This window comes from Pristis pectinata, chromosome 3 (genome assembly GCF_009764475.1).
Source record: "Pristis pectinata isolate sPriPec2 chromosome 3, sPriPec2.1.pri, whole genome shotgun sequence".
Classification (NCBI taxonomy): domain Eukaryota; kingdom Metazoa; phylum Chordata; class Chondrichthyes; order Rhinopristiformes; family Pristidae; genus Pristis; species Pristis pectinata.
In genome coordinates this window covers 102,550,272-102,575,477 of record NC_067407.1, presented here as the reverse complement: position 1 = coordinate 102,575,477, position 25,206 = coordinate 102,550,272, and the positions used below count along the sequence as shown (strand labels likewise).

General features: G+C 37.3%; 1 protein-coding gene across 1 annotated transcript in view; it reads left to right on the top strand.

The window, feature by feature from the left end:
• The window catches only part of LOC127567999 (spectrin beta chain, non-erythrocytic 1-like), a 211,368-nt gene that overhangs the window by 1,189 nt on the left and 184,973 nt on the right, over positions 1 to 25,206 (top strand).

Genomic DNA, 25,206 nt, shown 5'->3' with positions numbered 1-25,206 from the left:
TGAGCGCTCTGGTTTTTATCCCCTCACTGCATCTGTCAACAAATGCAATTTCCATCGAGAATCTGACCAGTTTTTTTTCCATTTCTATTGCCGTAATCTTGGCCCATTTTTTTTTTACCGCCTGGTATCCTTTTGGGGGGAAAATACTATTTCATATTGTATCTGTTGCCTTTAAAAAAATAAGTTGGTCTTGACTCTTAATTCTCTGCTCAACAATTTAACAGTAACATTAAAGGTAAGTGGTCATGTAAAAGCGTAGATACTTGCGCATTTTGTCATAGTGAATTGGTAATGAGGAGGTGGGGGAGTGGTGGTTAACGCGATGCTTTATTATGGATCGCATTGCTGCAGCCGAATGCGGTGTTCGCTGTATCCAACCTGCGTCTGCATTCTATTATTAATCTTCACTGTACAAATAGACGGGCTGGGGTGGGGCTAGACACAGTGTGGGCAACTAAAAATATGTGGATTTTTTAAATGGAAGAGAAGTTTGTGATGTCCGTTTACAGAATACGGAATAATTATCCTGTTGATTGTAAAGTACCCTATCCTCCATTTCCAATGGCGTACACACAGGGGCGGTAAAGACATCCTGGTTTTTCGCATCCCAGCCCTCTTCCCCAGTAATGTAGAGAAGCCGTGCGGCCCAGTTAACCAAACACACTTGGGCATAACGCAACTTTCGAGCTGGATTTTGACCTTGCAGATTCATCGAAAAGGTTCTTGGCGATTGTTGGCCGCAGGAAATCGGCGGATTGTGATCCTTCTGGATCCAGAAATCCGTAATCTGTAGCGGATTAGACATCGGGTGGTATTTGCAACGGGGAAGCATATAGCTATCCCCCCCCCTCACCTGAACTGCAATGTTGCAGAGTAACGATCACATTAATGTTGTAATTATTAGTTTCCATCACTGAGACATTTGGTATATTGTTGGCGAAATTAAAACTGTAGGAATTGTACCTTTCAAAATGACGCTTGTGTCCCTGTGTATTAGCCGCTTTAGTCGCATGACTCATTAAATAAGACAACGTCAAATTCAATGACAATATCTCTACCGTTCTCAGCCCACTCCAGAAAAAATATATATTGTTGAAAATTCAGTGGTTGCCTTGAACGTTATTCTTCATTGTGTGCATCGTCCCCAACGGTCACTATCTCCTTGCTAATATTCTGGACTAAATGTATTCCTAAAATGTCGTAGATCAACGGGAATGTAATGTTCTTTCGGGAATTCCTTGTGCATCCCATACAGACTTTTGATATTATTAGATGCAGTGTGTTTTACCCAGCATTAAGCAAACGCGATACTAAATGTGCCATTACCTCTGTGCACATCCCTTTATATTTCGGATTCTGCCCAGCCCTTTGGCACCCCTCCCATTGTTCCTTGTATTGATCTCGTAATTTTTATGGATCTGTGTATTGGTGCATTTTTTTTGACCATCAGATTTACTATCCAGTTATCCTGTAGCGTCCTGGATGTCACTTTTCTCAGTCTGCTGATCTAAGCTACATATATGGTCACTGCCACTTTTTTTATTTTGGACCAAGTTAGAGTGATTCAATAACTGCACTTGCATACTGTTATGAAATATCTGACCACTATTTTAAGAGATTCTAGCAGGCAATATCAATGGAGTTGAAGAGGTTATCTGGATAAATTAAGATGCACCATCTGATTAGAGTGAAGCTGTTTCTTCTGATTTTAAATCTCAAAGTGGTTTTATTTTGTGCATTTAAATTGTCATTTTCAAATAAAATCATAGTTTCATTGTCAGAATCAGCTAACTTCAGTTTCATAAATCAGTAAAATTAGTGATGACATTTTAATATAGTCTTAAAAATTGGATGACCTAAAGAAATATGAAGAATGATTAATCTTAGTTTGAAGCATTGGGGTGGAATCATTGTGGGAAGATGAAAGGATGAGAATGTACTGGTGGAAGGTGTTTGTAGGCTTCTTAATATCAGCTATGTTAGAATGATAATTAAAAATACAGGGAGTACATAACACTACATATCATGGTAGGTATAGATCAGACAAATCAAATTGGCATAAGTAGTTTTGATGAGCATTCTCAGGTTGGTACACTATGAAGGAAACTATTATCTCTAAAATAGTACATTGTGGTTTGGATCCTGCCTTGTGAAATGGGGCATGAGCTTGAGTTTGGAAAAGTTTTAAAACCAGGGAAGGTTATGGATAGGTAATGGCAAATAGGTAATGGATTATAAGAATAAGCTGTCAATGAATATAAAAGGTGTGATAATTTCTACAAGTATGGGAAACTGAAGCACAGTGTGAGTAAATGTCTATTTCTTGGAAGTAGAGACAAGGGAAATGAAGAAACTGAAAATTTGGGGAACATAAAATTAATTCACTTTGGTTGGAAGAGTAAAGAAACCAATTTTCTTTTAAACGACAGAAGGTTATAAAAGATTGACGTTCAGATGGTCTGGAATGTACTTTTACATAAAACATCAAGTCAACATACAATGTGATATTAAAACTACATGGTATTTTGGCCATTAATCCAAGGCATTTGTAGTATGAGGAAGCTTGCTGCAATTGCTTTGGGATCTAGAAAAACCATGCATGAATACTCTGGTAATTCTGGTCTCCATTCCTAAGGAGGGTGGATATATTTGCTTTGGAAGGCAAGATGAGAAGTGTCCTAAAATGTGGCTGTTACTATGAGGAGATAAGAAAGTTTGACCCATGTTCCCATTACTTAAAAAAAAGAGTTGATCTGATGAGAATATAAAGGATTCTGAGAGGATTTATTGGTGCAGTGCAGTGTTGGAGATTCTAAAACTGGGGAGATAGTCTCAGGATAAGGGTTCAGCCATTTAGGATGAGGGTGAGAAAGTTGTGTATCTTTGGAATTCTTTATTCTTAAGAGCTGTGCAGGCTTCATTGTTATGTATCAAAGGTGTGGATTGATAGTATAAGGGAATTATTGGATTTGGAAGATTTAAGTTGAAGGCTACAATTTATTTTAAAAAATGGTATAGATTGACTGCTTGTGTTAATGATTATCAGTGTTGTGAGCCATGTTTTAAGTTGCCAAGGAAGTAGGAGTTTGGTCAAACTTTTTATATCTTATAATGTACATTATTAACAGCTGAAGCATTTCCACTATGCACAGTTTTCCATGTATTAGATCATGTATTATTCCCCAGCAAGATCATGATTTGGGCTGAAAATTAGAATGTATTTCAAGGACACAAAATATTGATTTGACCAGGTTGAATGGCAGAAATTTGACTTTTGTGTATTTTTGCCACCTTACAGTACATTATCATGTTTTTCCTGATACATTTCCCGCTTATGTAATCTATTGCAATGTGATTATGCTGCAAGAAAATTGATATATTTCCTTTCTTGTCCATTATTGACTTTATTCCAAATGTAATCAAAGCTTTCTTTTAATGTCAGTGTTTAATGTCACTGCTGAGTGAGAAGATTTACACCAATAAATAACATTAACCAAGCTCACTTGCTTAGAGTAGCTAAAAGAAGCATTTCTAAAGGAAGATCAGAGATTTTTTTGTCAATTTAATAGGTAATTAAAATTATTTTTTATTATATGTAGTGCTACTGCTAGAAATGGTACACCATGCAGACGTGTTGCTATCAGGTGTACTGGGGTTTCCTGCAATATAATTAGAAGTGTCGATTCCCTACTGTTCCATTGTCAATTTGAACACCTTGATTACATCATTATGGCATTTCCTTTTCCTTGGACTTTTTGAAAGAGATGCCCAGTTAGAAGTTGATTAAAGATTATTTTGAGGTAGTTTCATGAATTGAACATTCAGTGGGAATTAGATAAAGACTTTCCAAACTTATTTCTGCACATTGTAGGATTTATTTGAAATTGATTCTGGAGGCAACCAGGTAGGGTTCCACTAAGTTTTATTAATCAAACCTTTTATTTATAGCCTTCAATAAATCTGAAGTTCAGTTATAATGAGCAGGTTTTGTATTCAGCTCTATTCTATTCCACACAGAGGTTTACACAAAGATTAAAACTTCAGTCAAAGAGTTCCTATAAATTTGTCAATTCATTCTTTCTCTTAATATTTCTATCTGTTTTATAGTCACCTGTTCACCTCATTGATTTGATTTTTCTGTAATTCCTGCCGCACAAAAATTTTGTGTAGCTGTCTTGTTCCTACTTCAATCCCTAGTACCAATCAAGAGAAATGACATCCAAGTAATACTATTTAGCCTCCATAGATTTGCATCATCTGACACCAGTTAACTGGTTTGACTTACTACTATCAACTATGGATTTTTCATCACTAATGGATTTTTGTCTGCCATGCATCAAAATATTTGGCTGTTCAGCTTCCTGGTTGCCCTGTTCCTATCTTTCCAGTTATCTCTGGGCTTTCACATTCACTATAACTTACCCAGCTTCATCTTTCTGCACGTGATAATGCACAGGAGATCTGCTAGTGCTGTGCACATTTAAACAATGGTGCTATGGAACAAGGTGAATGTACTTTTTTGCTGGGTGATCAGATATTTTGTTAAATTCCTAAATATCTTACATAGCACTTACCTACATTGCTTAATAGAACAACATGTCACACATCTGATATTTTATCACTAAAGTAGTCCAAAAGTACTGTGTGATTCTCAGCTATAGCCTGAAACTGAAATGCGCTTTGGCCTCCATTGTTCAGGTAAAGGTCATCAACCAGAATGGTTAACTCTCTTTCTCTCTCCACAGATGCCACCTGACTAGCTTTACTTTTTTATTTACTGATTTCCCTAATGAGTTAAATGCAGACAGCTTTAACCCTCTACTTAGTTAATGACATTTCAACACTTCAATCCCCAGAATAATTCATGATCAGTTATTGATTCATTTCAGTGTAGAGCAAATTACGACTGTCACCTTTAAAAATATTTGTACATAGACTTGAGCAGCTGTGTAATACATTATGTATTACGTGTATATTCCACCTCCAATATGAAAAGTAGCATATCAGTGCATGAAGATGCCCCTACATTGCAGTTGCATATTATCTTAAAAGGCCATCTATTGCAATGTGAAATTGGCTTGGACTTCCATTGTGTGAATTTCTCTGGTCAATAGAGTCATACAGCACAGAAATGGGTTATTTGGTTCCCCATGTCCATGCCAACCTTTTTGTCCTTTTGCACCAATCCCATTTGCCTGCACTAGGTGTGTATCATTCTATGTCTCGCCTATTTAAGTGCCCATCTAAATACCTCTTGTACATTGTGACTGTATCTGACTTGACCACCTCCCCTAGCAGCGAGTTCCAAATATCAACCACTCTCTGTAACAAAAAAAATCTCTCCCCTCACATCCTGTTTAAAACTCTTTTCTCTCGCCTTAAGCTTATGTCCCCTTGTTAATTATTGATAGCCCTGCCATGGGAAAAAGACTTTGACTATCTATCTTGTAAATGCTTCTTATAATTTTATATACTTCTATCAAGTGGGTAGCGTAGCGGTTAGTGCAATGCTATTACAGCGCCACCGATCAGGGTTTGATTCCCGTCACTGTCTGTAAGGAGTTTGTACGTTCTCCCTTGTCTGCGTGGGTTTCCTCCGGGTGCTCCAGTTTCCTCCCACATTCTAAAAAAAGACGTACGGGTAGGTCAATTTGGGTTTAAAATGGGCAGCGTGGACTCTTTGGACTGGAAGGGCCTGTTACCACGCTGTAAATAAAATTTAAAAAAAATTAATGTCACCCCTCAGCCTCCCTTGGTCCAGGGAAAACAAACTCAGCCTATCCAATCTTTCCGCATAACTAAAGTCCTCCAGCATCCCGGTAAATATCTTCACCAATCTCTTCAGTGCAACCACACCCTTCCTATAGCAGCTGATCCTTTCTGGTAGGTCACCTGAAGTAAATGTTTTTTTATTACCTTAAAAACACACAATCAGATTTACATTAGACGATTATCAATTTTAGTAAAGCAGAATTCAAATGTTGAAAACAATAGGATTTTTCAGCCCATCTGCTTTTGATGCACGTTTTAGAAGCCTCACATCTATTAGGGAAACGGATACAATCTGAATTACTTTGAGATTATTTAAAATATTATTATTTGCATTATATGAATGAGAATTTAGTTTACTGGCTTACCTTGTGTATTTTATATTATTCAATTGCTTTAGTTCTATGGAGTGGAATTGTAATTCCATTAAAGTGATGTCTTTTTGTAAAAGTGGACTAAAAGTGTTGTGTGTGTCTGTTTTGTCATTCTTTTGAATACACGTATCACATTGGTCTCATTCCAAACTACTGATAGCCTTCTCTCCCTCACCATGTTGAATGACTTGGATAATGGAGATTAGTACCTCACAAATTTCATGGTTGCTCTCCTTTAGACTTCTTGGAGAGTGGATGTTGAACTCCACAGATTTGTCCTGTTTTGGCTTGACGTCCAACTGATGTATATTGGTCTTAAAGTTATTGCTTGGTACATTTTTTGGAGTGGGCTTGTTGTTTCAGTTTTTGCCTGGGGCAGTAATCATTAAGATTGTGATCTTGAGGTATCCTTCAAGTTCATTTTGCATCTTCTTAAGATATCTCTGAAAAGTCCATGCCTATTATATAATATGTTTTATGCTTTTGGTCAAACTGACAGTCATTTTAAGCTTAAAATGTTTATTCTGATATAGTCTATATGGATAATGGTTTATTATGATCTCATCGAATTATCACAGCAAGTCTATAGTTCAGTGTGCAGTGCTTCTGAATAAAACTTTGTCCATGTTAATGAAAATCTGAAGGAATCTCCTTTCAGAATATACTCGTTCATTGTGTTGAGTATTTGCTGGTTCTAACTTTTGACTCTGGATAGTCTGTAGTTTGTGTTCTCCTGCAATTGACTTGTTCTCTTTGTTACTCACCAACAATTCATAATGACGTTAGAACAGTGTACGCAGATGCATAATAAGTAGTGCAAAGTACAGTTCATCAGTCATCTGAGGTCCTATTCAATAAGAAAGAAATAACTTTCAATCTGAGGGTATATCAAAGAAATTGTATTTTCTTAAATTTGTTGTAACATAACAAGGTTTGTGATAATATACTATAGGAATAACTGCATTTATGCTAATGTGTTGTGTCATAATTTTTGTTTAAATTTGCTTCTAAAACTATTGATGAACTTGTAGCTCCTGGTGAATCTGCTGGGATTATAATGTTCCCAAATGCAGCATTTGATAGGACAAAATACATAATATTGCTGAGTTTCTTTCCATATTTCAGGTGGGTGTAGGATAAGTTTCACCCAGGTGCCAATACACTGCTTTAAGTTCCCAGTTGCAATGATAAAATTAATTGCTCATATCTATGAAGAGTTTTGAACAAACAAATTAATAGTAGAAGGATGGGAGCTGTTTATAAATTTTCACTGTTTGTTAAAGCTGACAAACATGTACACATTGCTGCTGATAGTTTTAGTAAGCATGTGCACATTTGAATATTTGTGAAGTGTTGCACTAATTGCATCATGACCTGTATTAGAGTTAATGCGATTGTATTGTGAATTTATTAGTAACACCTGCTGATCTGGCAATACTGTGCCAGTGGATAGCGTTTATAGTAGTTGCCGGGTCAAATGTTTGAATGGAAAATAAAATGCTGTGGAACTATAGTTCAATAAGGTGTCAAATCCAACATTTTGATTTTACAAAAAGAAGTCAGTTTTATGTTAAGTTGAAACTTTATGTATCTAATTACACATCAAAAACTGTAATTATAGCTCCTTGACAAGAAGGTATGTTGTTATCATCAAGATGTAAATGTGTAAGGAAGAAAGAGAGCTTGGTTTTGGTAAGTGACAAATGTATGCCAAGAAATCAAACAAATCTTTAAATCTTTCTTTTAACTCATCAGGCAAATGTAATAAAGTTGCTTTTCACTTGAAGTTATTGGCAGTTACAGAATGAGTGTTATTGTTACAGTTACAGAATGTTACAGAAAGATTATACAAGCAGTTCAGTGTAGTTCTATAACCATTCTATAAATCATTGTAAATCATAGTTCTATAAATCATTGTAAAGTAATGCAATGAAACTGAGCAGGTTCAAATAAACAGTGACAGCACTGGAAAAAGAGCAGGACACAGTTGTCCTTGTGTCTTGACTAACATGTATCTCTGCACAAATGCCACTGGAATAGTTTGATGGGCACTTATTATGCATTTCCAGATAACTGCTGCATGCAAGTTGCCTGCACACTTCCTGTATTACAGCTGTAACTATTACTCAAAAAGTGGATCATTGACTGTGAGGTTCTTTGGTCAATCCTGATGATCTAAAAGTGCTACTTATATTTTTGTTACCAAATATACTTTGGTTCATTAGACTTATTCTGAAATAATAATTTATCATGGAATGATTACAGCATGGTATGAGGCCATTCAGCTTATCAGGTCTGTACTGGCTTTCTCACAGAGAAACTTTGGAGTTCGAACCATCAGCCTCTTTTGAATAGCCTTGCAAATTTTTCTGCATAATAAACTTATCCAGGCCATAGCAGAATCTCCTCCATCACATCTGCAGGCAGTGCATTGCAGATTCCAACTGCACATTGCATGAAAAGATTTTCTTCTTGTCACTTGTAATTCTTTTTCCCCTTTTTCTTTAACCTATGACCTCTGGTCCTTGACACCCCTTCCAAAGGAAACGGTCTTTCACTATCTACTTGGTCCAAACCTTTCATCATTTTATATGCCTATTAAATCTTTCTTCAGCCATCATTTTTCTGAAGAAAACAGTTCTAGTCTCTATAATCTATCTTTATAATGATGGTCACATCCCAGAAACCATTCTGTTTTCTGAACCCTCTAATGCCTTCATCCTTCCACAATTAAATGCAATACTGCACTTGAGTAGTATTTTAAATGTTCAGCATAACCTCCCTGCGGCTATACTCTCTGCATCCATCGATAAAGCCCAGAATTATATTTGCTTTTTTAACTACTTTCTGATTTGTGCACACGTGACCCCAGATCCCTCGGCTCCTGCACTCCTTCTAGAACAGTCTCCTTTACTCTATATTGTCTCTCCTCATTCTTCCTACCAAAATGTGTCACCTTGCATTTCTCTGCATTAAGCTTCTTCTATCATACATCTGCCCGTTCCACCAGCCTGTTTATATCTGTCTGCAATTTATCAGTCCCTTCTTCACCTTTCACAATACTGCCAAGTTTTGTTCATTATAAATTAGTGAATACCATTGGCTGCTAAGTTGAGCATTTCATCATCTTTGTTTAAACAGAAGATTAATAGCACCAGAAAAACTGCAATAAAATTAATCCAATTTGACCTTGCCTCATCTGCGGATTAAAAATTTGAAACACATTGTCTCAGATTTTGCTCCCATCAATCGCTGTCTGCGCTGCTGTTGTGATGTGTATTAGTTATGTATTATCCTGAGTCATATCCAGAAGGCTGAACTTGCTGATAGGCAAGTCCTGATGTCAGATGTCGAGGCCGTGCATGCCTTCAAACCCTTGCATGTGTAACAGGTGGACTAGAAGTCCCACTCGCAAAACAGCTGAGAAAACCTTCGACAGATGGCAAAGCTCAGATTTTCTGTTTATCAAATCTGTCAGGTTTCTTCAATGCAAACGAATGTATCTGCCATTCAGAGGCATTTGCACTACAAATCAGAAACAAAAAATGTTGTTTTAAAAACTATTAAAAATTAAGACAATATTTAAATTATCCAAAGATACTGGAAATTTACAGCCAAAATAAATAAAAAAAAGCAAAAATGAACTTGCTCTCTATATTTTGTCGCTGTAACATTTCTGCTCAAATGAATGGGTTATGAATCCTGCACCAGGTCTAACCCATTGCAGGATCTGTAGCAGGCTCCCTGGCATAAATACTGGATTCTAAAAAGTTTGTGTACCAACACCAAACTTGTAACGGAGTCTGGTAGTCAGTGTACTCTGCTACTTTGCTGACAGGTCTCAGTCAGCAAAGTTAGGAATTCAGTTTTTTTGATTATATATGCATCATGATCCTGAACTTGCACAGAATTGCTGCCATTTACCAGCAAGTTCCAGGCCATTTTCTAAGTGGTTACTTTTAAATTGGCAATTTAATTTTAGGTATTTTTGTGTAAGAAATAGTAACATTTTATGGTGATTTGGCACAAATTCAGATTACTTCTGCCCACCCTGCAGTCATTTGATAACTGGTATCCTTTTGTCTCTTCTTTTGGAGTGCTGTACTGTATTGTCATAGGTAGGTAACAGGCCAGCCACTGATTTGGATAACTACCACACTTGAGGCTGTTACGTTTTGAAATAATTTAGGTGAATGTGTGTTTACTGGAGACTGAAAATATGTGATCCCAATCCCTCTACATCTTGTGTATTTCAACATGAAAGGTGGCGGTCGTTAAATCAAACTAAAAATATTCAAATTTCAATCATGTAAACTCCCATTGTATTTCTCATTAGGTTCTGTATCCTTTTAGTCAACACAGGCTCTTAATTTCATACTAATGAATGAGCCAAGCTTTTGCTTTGGAACCAGGGTGCCTCTTGAATTCTAAAGAGTGAATTTGGTTCAGATATTTTCAAATCAAATCCAGCTAGCCATGCAATTAGAGTAAAGGTGTTATTAATAAGACTGATGCAATTATATCAGAAATTGGGAATATTTGTATCTGATTTGGTTTTGTTTCCAAGGCTGAGTATATTACTTTAACATATTATGTCTCTTTTTTTCTCTCCTTCCCCTTTTTATAGTTTTTTCAGGGTACAATTAAAATTACCAAACTAATAATGTTCAATTAAACTATAAATCTGGAAAAATTATGAACTGTTATAGAGATTACAGGCTGGGGACAGCCTGTGATTCTGTCTCTGCCCACATTTCTCCCTTAAGATGCTACATGTTATGAGGTATTACTGTTATATTTTAGTTTCTTTACTAATTCATTGAGCATGATAAAATATCGTAACCAGCAAAGTGATTCAGTTTATGAATTGTTAAATGTACTGCAATCACAGGTGCCTCAGTGTGTTGGTCCATTCTTTGGCTTGGGAGTCAATTAAATGCCCCTTCTGTAAAAGAAGTAAAAAGATGCCCTGTCATGAGAGTTCAATGGATTGAATGATGATGTGAAGTGCAAGGGTAAAGTGAGTTCAGCTGCCAAAAAACCTCTTAACTTCAAAACCAATAATGTAATACAATATTATTTGTTCCTCTAGCATCTGATAACTAGCTGTTTTCTACAACAACAGTGTTGCAAAATGTTGAGAGTAATGTTTTATGTAATTCAGATTTCCTGATTACATTTGCTCCTGTACAATGAATCATCAAGTACTAGTATAAGTCTGTGGCTGATGTTTCTGGGCAGAAATGACATTGGCACTGCTATTGGTTCAGAACTTGCTGCAGCAGCAGGTCCCTTCTGCTTGCCACTGATCTGCACATCAAAAAGGTGCACATCTGCACATCCACTAATCTGAAAAACTCCGTAAGACACCGCACAGCAGACTGTTAAACCTGTCAAGGATTTTCAATGCTTCTCAATGTTCTTGACATTTAAAAATGATAAAGTGTCATTGAAAGAAGTTTAAAACTGTTGAACATACTAACAATTAAAGCAATCAATTAATTTAGAAAAATTAAATTGCCTTGCACTACGACTCTTGCATGGAGTGTAAAGTGTTGGAATACAGTCAGAAATCACCAGTGAAGAATAGCCATTGAGTTCAGAATTTCCATGTTCACACAGGAATCTCCCACTTGAAGTACCTATACTGAGAACTGCTGGTTCAGACACAATATTTTCTACAATCACTTTGAGAGAAATCCTTTTCTAATCCATGCTCCAGTATGGTGTGAACTCCATTTTGTTTTAATTGTACAGAATTATGGGTGTGAAATTTAACTCCCATTTGGTTTTTGGCAGGAAATGGCAACGGTGAGTTAATTTCTCACCCATCTGCTGCAGAATTAGCCTATTTTAGTAGTATTGTCTTGCTTAAATTTTGACAGCTACCACTGGCAAGGTACAACTGTGCTGGCCTAGCAGGAGGCAAAATGTGCAGTTTGGGATAAGCATTCCTTGAAACATAATGGAGGCCCCATAATCCAATTCTTAGATTGCTTGTAACTGTCACTATAAGAACATTTGATATTCACATTTCAGTGGTGTATATGTTGACATATACTCATTTGATGCTGATTTCTCTGTTTTTTATTCTTCATTCCTTTTCAATGGAGCATAGGAAGTGGCAGGAAGAATTGCCAAGGACTGCAGGGTATTGAATACTGGAGAGACTAAAATAGGAAATTAGGATGGCATTGTTGTAGTGAGAACTTGCTCCAGTCTCACCCCTTACCCTCCAAGTAATCTTCTCACCCCTCCGCATCCAAACCTAATCTCAACGTTGTTCATTACTGGTCCTCAGCACTTTGTGTTTCTGACATACCCCTATCCCCACCCCACCCCAACTTATTAATCTGACTTCAAAGCCAATTTCTAATACTAAACTGGGAAAAGAATGTGTTATAGTCTACTTATAGTGAATGGCAGTGCTGCAAGTCCCTTTAAAAACATATGTATGGAGAGGGCCTGAAGAACTGTGATTCATGAACACTGGAAGGAGGAGTATTTTGGGGGTGTGTGGGGGGGGGGGTGTGGAAAAGACTAGAAACTTGATGTGTTAGCCAACAAGGTGAAGGACAAAGCCAGAGTGGAGCTCTGGCTGCATTTAGCAGTGGGGTTGATGGGGATACTCACCCATATGGTCAGAATTCTGAGACACCTCAGTGGTAAAATTGGGCAGAGGAGGAAAGTGCGATAGAAAGATCACTGCTAAATTAGGACACTTATTAAAAATAACAGTAAAATAAAATTTACATGACAGTGGAAAAAATTAATCTGACAACCCAATTAAAGTAATTGCATTTAATATTTAACTTGTCCGCATTATTATCTAGAAGAATTAATTTTGGAGTTGGACGTGGCAGGAGTAATGAAAATACTGAAAGGAAAATATAGATACAAATCTTATAACTCATGGGCTATAGTCGTAGCAAGAAAAATTGAGGTTATGAAAGAGAAGGGATTAGGAACTATGTTCAAAATGGATAGTATATTGTTAGTATGTAACAAGGGATTCTACAGTGATGTAACTCCCAATAACTAGCAGCAAAAGTTCTTTCTCCTACACGAGCCATTCATATTTGTTGCTGCTTGTCTGAATCTGTCCCCCTCTTAAGTGATGCTCTCTTTTGTTGTTTCTCTGTTGCCTGTCCTGTGGAGGATGGGTCACAGTCCTCGTTCTTCCAGTATTTGCTGCAGGGCGAATTGGACTGGAAATAGACCTTATGGCAACAGCTATGAGCATTTTCAGGAAGTGTATATATAATGCTGGTCGTGGGACACTGAACATCTTCGTATGCTGGAATGTCACAGGTGTGACCAGGAAGCAAGGCTACATGTTGGTCCGGGGTACTGGTGTCTATCCTTGCACCTTATTCGAGTTTATCAGTCTCTCGTTCATAGTGCAATCCCATTATTTCACAACTATCCATGCTCATGTTAACCTTGTATTGTTTTAATCATTGCCCTCCCAATTTCCATCGCTTCCTTACAATTTAATATCCTATCCATTCCAACAAACACTTCATTTATTGCATTCTTCCACACTTCTTGTTTTATGTGTCATCTTCTGATTACTCTTCTGGTATATCTGATTTTCCCCACTCTCTTAACAGTCTCTAATTCCTTATCGCTTTCTCCTGATCCCATTGCCTTTTTGTCACAGCATCCACCCATGCCCTTGTTTCTTTCCTTCTTCCCTATTTGATATCCATACTCCTCTCTCCTTAATTCTCCTATTTCCCCATCTCACCAAATAGCTGAATCCAACACTTGTTTTGAACCAGTTATATAATAGATCCTTTTACCAGTAAGCGTTTAATGAAACCTACACACTTGTGCACGGTTTCCGCATACAATGATGGGTGGAATGCCAGTCCAACTGGCTCTTGTATTGCTTGGAATGTGGTTGGTAACTTTAAATAATCATTGAAGTTTATATTAAAGATAAAATTATAATAGTTAAACACATTACTTTCCAACAGATTACTTTCATTCATAATAACATTTTAATTAATTCAAAGTCTATCAGTCCAAGTGAAAAAACATAAATGCTGCGTGACGCTGGGAAAATTGAAAGGTATAATGAAGGAGGATGTGCCAATGATTTAAAAACAATATTTTGCCATCAGGAAGTGACCAATAGAAATGAGACATTTTATTTATTGTAGATCTATTCTTCATTGAAAACTGTTGTGCCATTCTTGACATTATCTTCCACATTTGAGAAATGCACAGGAGATCAGTTTGGAGATAGATTAATGTTTATGTTTAAGTGTAGAGAGAAAAGAATGCTTCATATTACTTCAGCAATATCCTGTGATGTACATAGTGACTTGGAGCATGATCTGCTTTATAATAATAGAAGTCTTGTGCCATACAGTGCAGAATGAAGTCTATTGGTTTACTGACACTAATTTTTATAACAAGGTATTTTGGTATTTTGTTTATGATTAAGGGATTGTATTCTGTAACTGTTCATCACTCTGAAAATTGTGCTTGTGTGGTCTTATTGTGATGCTATAAAATTATCAAGAACATATGAAATTGGAGGAGTGGGCCATTCAGCTCCTTGTGACTGCTCAATCATTCAGTAAAATCATGGCTGTTCTTCTACCTCAGCACCACTTTCCTACAATAACTCCGTATCTTTTGATTCCCTTAATATCTAAAAATCTATCAATCTCTCTTGTGAATGCACTCGGTGTCTGAGCATCCACACCCTAGTTGATTCACCACCCTATGAGTGATGAAGTTTCTTATCATCTCACTTGAATAGTTGAGCCCTTATTTTGAGATCTTGTCCAGCCAAGGGAAACATCTATTTTTCATCCAGCCTGTAAGTAAACATAAGAAAAATTAGTATCTTTCTATGAGATCACTTATTGCTCTTTTAAATTAGAGAGTTTAACCCTAATCTAATTAATTTCCCCTCATATCGCAAAACATCACTTTGGGAATAAATCTGGTGAACCTTCACTGTGCTCCCTCTATCACAAGTGTATCTATCTTTAGATAGGGAGACCAGATCTGTACATAATATTCCAGGTTTCTGTTTGGTTGGAGGAAGTTATTTTTGTCCTGTATGCAAATCTTGTTGCAGTAAAGGCCAGCATACTGTTTGCCTTTCTAATATCTAGCTATATCTACAGGTTAAATTTCAGTAATTCATGTACAAGGCCACCCAAACCCTCTGAACACCAGCACTTTTCAGTCTTTCACCATCTAAAAAAAATCACCTTTCTATTTTTCCTATCGATGTTGATGACCTCGCATTTTCCACATTATATTCCATCTGCACTGTCCTTTGCTGATTCACTTAACCTCTTTATAGTCCCCTGTAGCCTCTCTGCATACTCCTCACAGTCTACACTGTGAAGTAGCTTTATATCATCAGCAAACTTTGACACTTTACAATTGATCCACTCCTCCAGATCATTGATATGGATTCTGAAACGGCTAGCCCTTTTCTTTTAAAATATTCCTTAAGGTTATAAATACATAATGAAGCAGTGGTTTTTCAAATATTCCTTTATTTTGGTATATGTATTGAAGCAGTTTTAAATTGGCGAGCAGAATGTACCTTGGTTATACCTTATGTTTAGCTGAAACAATGGGGGATGTGGTTGGGTGGGGGGTGATAATGGAGAAAAGGAATTTTTGAAAGACTTGCATGGAATGTGTGCGTCACTGACAGTGCCAGCATTTAATGAGCCTATAACCTGCCAGTAGTGATGAGCTGCCATCTTGAACTGCCCGCTTAGTGGAATAATTCCACAGTGCTGTCATTTAGAGAATTGAGGGATTTGATGAATGAAAGCATTATCATATGGTTCTAAGTCATGATTGGGTATAGCTAGGGATTGTGATGTTCTACTGCACCTACTATGTATATCCTTCTTTGAATTTAGAGTTTGCACAATTGGGAGATGTTGTCAAGAAAACTTTGGTAAATAACTGGATATGCATCTTGTAAATGCATCCAAAGAAGACAGGATAGAGAAGGATGAGTAGATGGTTTGGTCTCTTGTATGCTCTTCGACTCATAAAATCAAGGCTGATGTTTTACCTCGAGTAGCTTCCTGCACTAACTTTGTATCCTTTGGTTCACTTTATAGCTAAAACAACTTTCATTCTCTGTCTTGTGTCTCAGCCTCCACATCCCTGTTGGGGAAGGAAATCCAGAGATTAACCACTCACTGGGTCCTCTATGGCTGCGACTGGTTCCAGACACTCCAACCAGGAGAAACATTAACACCACGTCAATTTTGTATATTTTATAGTTGTCGGTAGCGGAAGGAGGGAGTGTTTGAAGCAAAGTATGACTGTCTTTCAAGGGGATCTTTTGTCCAGGATGGTGACGAATTTCTTTGTTAGAGATACTTCCACAAGCTGGCAGAATGCATTCATCATAATACTGTATCACACCTTGTAGATGGTTTCAGAGGGAAGGGTGTGAGTCACGTTCTGCAGAATACCAAGCATCTGTCTTGTTTTTCAGCCACAGTATTTATGTAGATCATCCAATTAATTTTCTGGTTAGCCATTTTACTGCCATTTTAATGGTTGTGGTTTCTGTGGTTATTTTACCATGGTATATCAATGGGAGGTGGTTAAATTTTCCTCTTGTAGGCTTTGGGAACTTGTATAGTTTGACTGTTACATTGTATTGAATAACCCCAAGCCTGAGTATTGTCCAGCTCATGAATCATGCAAATATATTATTTGAGTATTTGTAATATGATGGAAGAAAAATTATTAATGAAGTAGGCAAAACCATTTGGACCTAGTAGGCAGCTCATGTTATCCTAGAACTGAGTTGATTTGCCTGCCGAGAATTAGAACCATCTTCCTTGTGAGGAGTGATTTCAGCCAGAAGAGAGTTCCACCACCTCCACCCCCCCCCCCACCCCCAAATAATTCTCTTGGTTGTACCAAAATTTTACTCTGGTTCTTCAATGCCATACTAAGTCAAATAATGCCTTGATGTTAAGAACAGCCTCTCTTGCTGTTAAATCATTTTGTCCATGTTTAAGCCAAGACTGTTTTCCCACATTGCGAGGAAGATAACTGTCTTAGCTGTGGTCATGCAGATAATTTTGGAACCAGTCTACAGCACTTCTACTAGGATGTTGGCAAGGAGCAAAGTGTTTGTTATGCCTTGTGCACTCAACTGTTTCTTGATATCACACAGAGATTTGATTGGTTGAAGGTTGGCTTGTATATTGGTGGGTTTCTCAGAAGACTTTTAATTTCTGGCAGAAGATAGTTGAGAATATTTCAACTTTTAACTTTACATGTATGCTTGGCTTATTTCCATTGAGACGTTGGTGTTATTAGGGAGGCAGCCTCCTATTGTGCAAGTTATTTAATTGTTTGCAACTGTTCAATTTCCAGAGTAAATCTGATCTGACTAAAGTTTTTGGAGTTTAACCTCCTATGCTTTTGTGAACCTGTCTCAACACATAACCAAACAGAATAGTTAGAAGATAGGACAGAGACATTATTCCATTTAATGTGGCACACTGCAATTTGGCACCATGTATGAATTTGTACATCTTTAGTCATAAGCGCAAAACAATTAAATTACAGCTGAGACTTTTTAGAAATCATTTGGATTTCATTGGGGAAAAAATTGGGAGTTAAAGGTGAAAGAAAACAGCCCTTCAGATGTTATGACATTGCAGCATGTATATCTAAGGCTTTTATGTTTTTAGTTTTAACAGTAAAAATTCAGTTAAAATAAAAATTATTTGAAAGAATCTGTCATTTGGTTAATTTAGTTTCTCTTTTGGTAAATCAGGATTGAATGTCTTATAAACACTCTCTAGTTTCCAACAAAATATTTTTTAGCTCCTTTACTTGTGATTCACTATCAATTGGCTGAGATATTTAACTGAGACTCCTACTACTCCATCTAATGGATATAAAAGATCTATGGCCAAAATTTATCCTTTAATCAACATTATAAAAACAGATTGTCTGGTGACTATCAAATTGCAGTTGATGAAACTTTTTTTAAAATCTTCATATAACTCCTACATCCTCAGTTCTTGGCTTAAGTAAATCAAAATGTGTGCAGGAAAAATATTTAAAAGTGAAGTGCACTGAAAGGAAATACAAATCCAAAAATGTAATGCATTTACATAAATGTTTTCTGAGAAATTTTTAATACATCTGGTCATGTGGAAATAGTGAAGGATGATACCACTTGCTGAGCTGCTTCACTTTTTAAGATATAGAAGGAGGCCATTTATCCCATCAGGTCCATGCTGGCTTCCCATTAGTCACATCTTCCCTTATTTCTCTGTGCCCTTGCAACCTGTTCTCTCACAAGCCTGTCAACACCCTTTGATACTTTTTCCACTTACCAACACTAAGGAGTGATTTGCGTGAGCCAATTAATCTACCAACCCACCTATGGACATTGGGAGATAACTGGACTACACACTGGTTATGGGGTGAACATGCAAATTCCAGACAGAGAGTACCTGAGGTATGAGTCAACTCTGCATCCTTACAGCCGTGCCACCTGTAAAGATTGAACCTGTGGCTCTTTAAAGAAAGTTGCAAGCACAACTGTGTTCCTTGGTGCTGCAACTTTCATTCTGTTTAAACAAGCAACCATACGTGAGGTATGTTCCCTGACTAATTGTGAGGAATGTTGTGGTTGGCTGATTAATAAATCTCCTATGTCCTTACTTGGTTCCCTCATCCATTTATGTATTACCTGTCTCGTTGTGTTATGTTGGACTCTGTCTTTCCGAACATAATGTCTGTTTTTCACTCTGCTGATACCCTGTTTGAATGTCTGTATTTCTGTGCTCTGTGTTTGCTCATATTTTCATCCGTCAGAGGTTTGTAGCTCTTGTCAGTGTGGTGTCTTGCTTGCCTGATCTCGGGTTTTTTTTTCGTTGATGTGTATCTACCTCTTCTTTGGACTTCTAAACCAATTATTTCTGGCATATCTGGTGACTTTTTTAGTATGTGCATGTTCCTTTTTATCTCTGAAGCTAAGTTACTATCATTCTTCTGTTTGGTAGTCACATGAGGGTAAGTGAGCGACTATGCTTTTTGATGTAAATGATCCTTTGTAAGAAATTTTAAAAATAGGTATTTATCTTTAGGGCTTGTATACAATTATGGAGATTTATGGATGAAAACAATCAAGTTATTTATTTCAAATGCAGATGAAGTTCACAATTACAATAGTTTTGTTGTTTCCTGCCTTCTATTCCACTGTTGCCACTTGTTGTTACTCATTCCGTGGCTACAGTCAAATCACAGATGGAGGCCCTTTGCCAAACACGTCTGTATAGGCACTTTGCTAGGGCAAGCTCTACTTAATTCCTACAGTTTAGCTACTCTCCTTGTAGCTGTCAGTTTTTCTCTTCATCAGATATTTATCCATTTTCCCTGAAAAGCCATCTGCTTTAGTGACAAAGCACTCCGTGCTTTACTAATTCTTAACGTTCCTGCTACCTCTCTAAAAATGCTAGCAGTTGGTATTAATAGATGATTCTCACCAGTTTAAAATGAGTCTTCATTCCACAAACATTTGGAGTTGTATGTTACTTTCCAAAAACTAGGTGGTGTTGGTGGATGCACCAGATTTGGTGGCCCCTGTGTCCACAATGAAGTCTCTGGCAGGAAAATTTGAGGAGCTCTGTTATACACGTTTGTTCCAAGAAGTAGAATGTAGGGAAGTTTTATTATGTTAAAAAGAGAACTGCTGAATTGTTGCTGACCAGAGATGTTAATGTATACAGTGAAGCAATGTGCTGTAGGGTATGATACTTCTCTCCATCTGTTGAGTACCTGTGCCTGACTTTGGAAAAAACATAAATGGAAGTCTTCCACATGAATTTCAGAGGTTGACTTAGCCTGACTACCTTGAAGATCACTTGGACACCCTGTGTAAGAGCAGTGTTTTTAAAAAAAACACCAGGAAAAGAAATGGTGCTGAAAAATACATTTGAAGAATGAATATGCCAAAAGGGAAAAAGGACTATTTTCTCCAATAATTAGATCATTAATTTTTATTGATTACTTTCATGTTCAGCACTTTCTGACACCAGACTTTTTGATATGAAGAGTTAAATTTACTTGTAATCTGGCATGATGAAAGTTCTGTCAACATGTTCCAGTCAGTTGTAATTTTGCATTTAAAATGATGTCTCATCACAATAAATCATGGGATGTTTATATAATGACTTCACTAATTGCAATACAACCAAAAGTTGAATATTTTTCATGATATGAGTGGTTATTTAAATGTGCCTATTAGTGACATGGAAGCAAATGAGACCGGATAACTAAATAGTATTCAGTCGTGGGAATTCTGTGGTAATTGGCTTGTATAGAAGGAATGGATTTGGAACGAGCTTGTTCTCGTTTCATCCAGCTCAAACCAGTTTTTGTTTAGTGATCCAGCCAAATGCAAACAGCCATCTACAATCATCTAATGAGCTTTGTAAAGAAAATAGAGGAAATTCCAAGTACAATGTGTAAAAGGGCAAGGCGATATGCATCTTCCTGTACAATATTTCTAGAATGCTCTAAACCAAAAAGTAAAGTTCTATTGCACTCTTCCGTTAAAATGTCCAAAGGGGATTTTAAAAATAAAGCCTTTATCACCTCATAGTTTTTACAAATACAGCTGCTTAAAGATGGTTTTAATTGTATTTAAAAATCTTGTCTATAAAACACTCCTTATATTTTTTTACCCTGGTGGGTCATTAGTTCTTCTGCAAAAGTATTATTCTTGGTACTCAATTAGAACATAGAACAGTACGGCACACGAACAGGCCCTTCAGCCCATGATGTTGTGCTGAACAAATGAAACTAGTAATTAAATGCCTAACTAAACAAATCTCTTCTGCCTACGCAATATCCATATCTATCCTTTCTCTGCACATTTATGTGCCTATCTAAGAGCGTCTTAAATGCCTCGTATCTGCCTTCACCACCACCCCCGGTAGTGCATTCCAGGCACCCACCACTCACTGTTTAGGGAAAAAATACTTGCCCTCCACGTCTCCTTTGAACTTAGCTCCTGGGAAAAAGATACCGGCTGCCTGCTTTATCCATGCCTCTCATAATCTGATAAATCTTTGTCAGGTCTCCCCTCAGCCTCCGCTGCTCCAGTGAAAACAACCCAAGTTTGCCCAACCTCTCCTTGTAGCACATGCCCTCTAATCCAGGCAACATCCTGGTAAACCTCTTCTGCGTCCTCTCCAAAGCCTCCACATCCTTCCAATGATGGGGTGACCAGAATTGAATGCAGATGCAGCCTAACCAGAGTTTTGTAAAGCTGCAACCTAACTTTCCAACTCTGAACCAATAAAACCAGGCATGCCATACATTTTACATTTCAAAATCAGCTTCTGTACACTGAAGAACGCAAAGCTGTAAATAGTTTATGCCTGCACTGTGTTCCCATCAACAAGTGCAGCAATTGCTAATTTCAAGCTATTGCAACTGCTTTGAATAATTGGTCCACAGAATAATGCCTTGTGTTTGATTCTTGGTGTGGAAAGATTCTGTGGCCATCTGAAATAAAATCAGAAAATGCTGCAAATACTCAGCAGGTCAGGCACGAACTATGGAGAAAGAAATTTCAATTGCAATCTCAATGTGATAAAGGTGTTTCCATTTCAGGCTAAGTATGCCACATTAGATGTGGGAAGAATTAGTAATGAAATGAGCTTCAAATCGCAGCGGGAACAAAAGGGAGGGTCTGCGACAGGGTGGATATTGAATGTCACAAGTGATGATGGTGCCAGCTGAAAGAGGGTGGGAAAGGTTAGTAAATAGCCAAGTGTTTCTGGAGGAGATATAACTAGGAGGAGACAAATGAAATCTAAAATTTACTAGAAGAGCAACAAATAATTGCTAGAAATATGAGATACAAGACTGGATTGACTGATTGGCTGATGCTGTTGGATTCTGAAATCTGCACTGTGCAAGCTTTGAAGATAAGGTGCTATTCCTCAAGCTTCATTGGAACAATGTAGGAGGGCAGATATTCAAATCCAAGTGGTATTGAAATTGAAAAATATGGACATGGTCACCTTTGTAGACTGTACAGAAGTTTTCTACAAAGTAGTCACCCAATCGATGGATGGATTCCTCAGTGTCGTGGAAATTGCATCTTGACCACTGGATGCAGTATCCAGAATTAGTACTAGTAAATCAATACTTCACCTGCAAGTAGTGTTTAGGTCCCCGGGTAATGGAAAGAGGGGAGGGGTGGGTGGTCAGAACAATAGGTGCTGTGAGATTTGGGATGGTGTGGGTTGGGTGGGCATGGAAGAGTGAACCAGAACGAGGCAGTGGGAAAGGATTTCTAGTATTTTCTGTTTTTATTTCAGTTTTTCAGCATCTGCAGTATTTGGCTTTTAGTTTTCTGTGATCATCTCTTCAGCTTGTAAGTAAAGTATTTCAGAAGTGTTGGTTATCTTAGTGCTGTGCTATATAGATTCTTGTGAAAAGCACAAGTTTTCTCACTTGTTGTTTTGGTTCAGTTGGTATTTAAAAATGCATTTCTTTGAAATTTCCTATGTTGTGGAAGACTATAAATTGTTACAGTGTAGTTAACATGAATCATGTTAATAGTGTCATTAATGTTGTTTGAAGTAAAAATCTAAACTGAGTGTAAGTGAACTAAGGCAGACTTTTTAATGTGTAATCTAGTGTTGACTCCATTTGTAATAAATGTAAATGCAAATTTGGAATAAAGCATGGAAAATTGTTGTGTGCTTGATAGGGCAGATTATTAGCAGAGGCATCAAAAACCATGGCTTGAAATAAGGATTAGTCATTCAGCATTAGGATGGGAAGAAAGTTGGAAATTTTTAGAATGATTTACTTAAGTGGCCAGAGTTGATGAGTATATCCAAAACGGAGATGGGTAAATGTTTGGACATCAAGGAAATTGAAGGACATGTGGTTGGTACAGGAAGAAGACCAGTCCTATTCTTTCTATGTTCTTATTATGTTGGTCTTAATAAATTCATAGTTATAAACATGAAATTTTCAACGTTGGTGATTAGAGTTTGAAGCGGGCTCTGTCATCGCCAAACCCACTATGTTATAAAGGCTGATCTTGTGCATTACTTAAACAATATGTTTGCATCCAGACTTCAGAAAGGCAGCATCCAGAGTGTGGTTGCAGCACCACAGTTCTTGTAACCTAAATGGATTGATCAATTTGGTGCCAATCACTACCATGTCAAAATGTAGGGAAATCATGATGGATTGTGACTTCAGCTCTAGCGGTGAAAGTATCTACCTTTTGCACAATCAAATCACCCAGTTTTTAACCGTGAAAAGCAGAAAACTGAAGACTGAAAACTGAAATTTGAAATAAAATCAGAAAATGCTGGAAATAGTCAACAGGTCAGGCAGTTTCTGTGGAGATAGAAAAACAGAGTTCATGTTTTAACAGATCCTTCAGCCATTCTGTACCTTTAGACTAATCTTAATTAATAAAACATAGGGTACGCAGTTGTCGATGAGAAGATTGAATTTCAAGTATGTGTCTTGCTAAATTTGCAATCCCTGCAGCTGTACTGAAATATTTTTTCTGAATATTTTGTTGTAGTTGTTAAATTTGTTACAGAAGCTTGTCAATTTGTAAATACATATTTTGGGTAGAACAATGCCAAGCAGTTGCAAGCTCAGTGTGATAAAGGCATTTCCATTCTAACACTACAGAAGTGGTCAAGAATGTTGATGTAGTCATTGTAAAGAGAAAGCAACTGTTGTTTAGAGAGGAGTGTTCATTGAAAATTAGAATGTGAATTTCGGCAAGGGGCCATTTAGATCTGTGGGATTTAGCAGCGGTATGAACTGGCTTTCAGTTCCCAGGGAAGTGAAAACTTGTATCTGTGTACTGCTCCACATTATATTTGTCATTAAGTGGAAGTGAATCACTCACTAAATCTTTCCACAAAGTGGGAAAGGACAATGGTGATGAGTAATAGGCTTTCTACTGTAAAATCCTGTTGGTACTATCTTCATTAGTGTTTCAAGCAGTATAAACCTGAGGGTTCCATTCTAAAAAGGCTGTAAGACCTGAAAGATCAGAGGCACATGCACATTGTTAACTTTTTAAAAATTTTAAGCAAAATGATGATTGCAGGAGAGTATCTTGATTGGTAGATGATCTTGCACCCTGATGACTTGGGTTTTCTTGTTTCAGCAATTAAGCATGTCACATTTTAATTAATACAAACAATGTAATGCAAATACAGGGATAGAGCTCTGAGTCAGAGTTACAGCACGTAAATGTATTGTTCGGCCCTTCAAGTCCATGCTGGCCGTCATTTACATCCGTTTACACTAATTCTACATCAATCCCATTTTTTATATTCTTCCCACATTCTCATTAATACCCCCCAGATTCTGCCACTCGTCTTCACATGAGGGGCAATTTACAGTGGCCAATTAACTTACCAACCAGCACGTGCTTAGGTTGTGGGAGGAAATCAGAACACCCAGAGGAAAGCCACATGGTCACAGGGAGAATGTGCAGACTTCACACAGACAGTGCCAGAGGTCAGGATTGAACCTGGGTCTCTGGTTCTGTGAGGCAGCTGCTGTACAAGCTGCACCATTTTGTAGCTTGGGATAGTGTGCTTACAAATCTTTAAAAATCGCAGGACAAATTGAGAAGGGTCTTTTTAAGAAGTATTTCATAATGTCTCATGCAGGCTTCTCATCAAAATTGAAGCTCTTGGAATAAAAGGGACTTTCACAGCATGGATAGGAAATTGGCTAAGTAACAGGAACGGACAACAGCAGTGAAAGGCTGTTTTTCAGACTGAAGAGAAGTGAACAGGAAAATTCCCTAGGGTTCGGTACTGAGGTCACTGCTTTTCTTAATGCATCAATCCCTTGGATTTAGGTGTAGGAGGTGCAATTTCCAAATCTACAGATGAAAAATTTGGAAGTGTTATGAACTGTGAGGAGGATAGTAATAAACCTGAAAAAGTTGTAGACAGGCTTTGGACTGGGCAGATAGATAACAGATGAAATAATATGCTGAGATATAACATGTTTT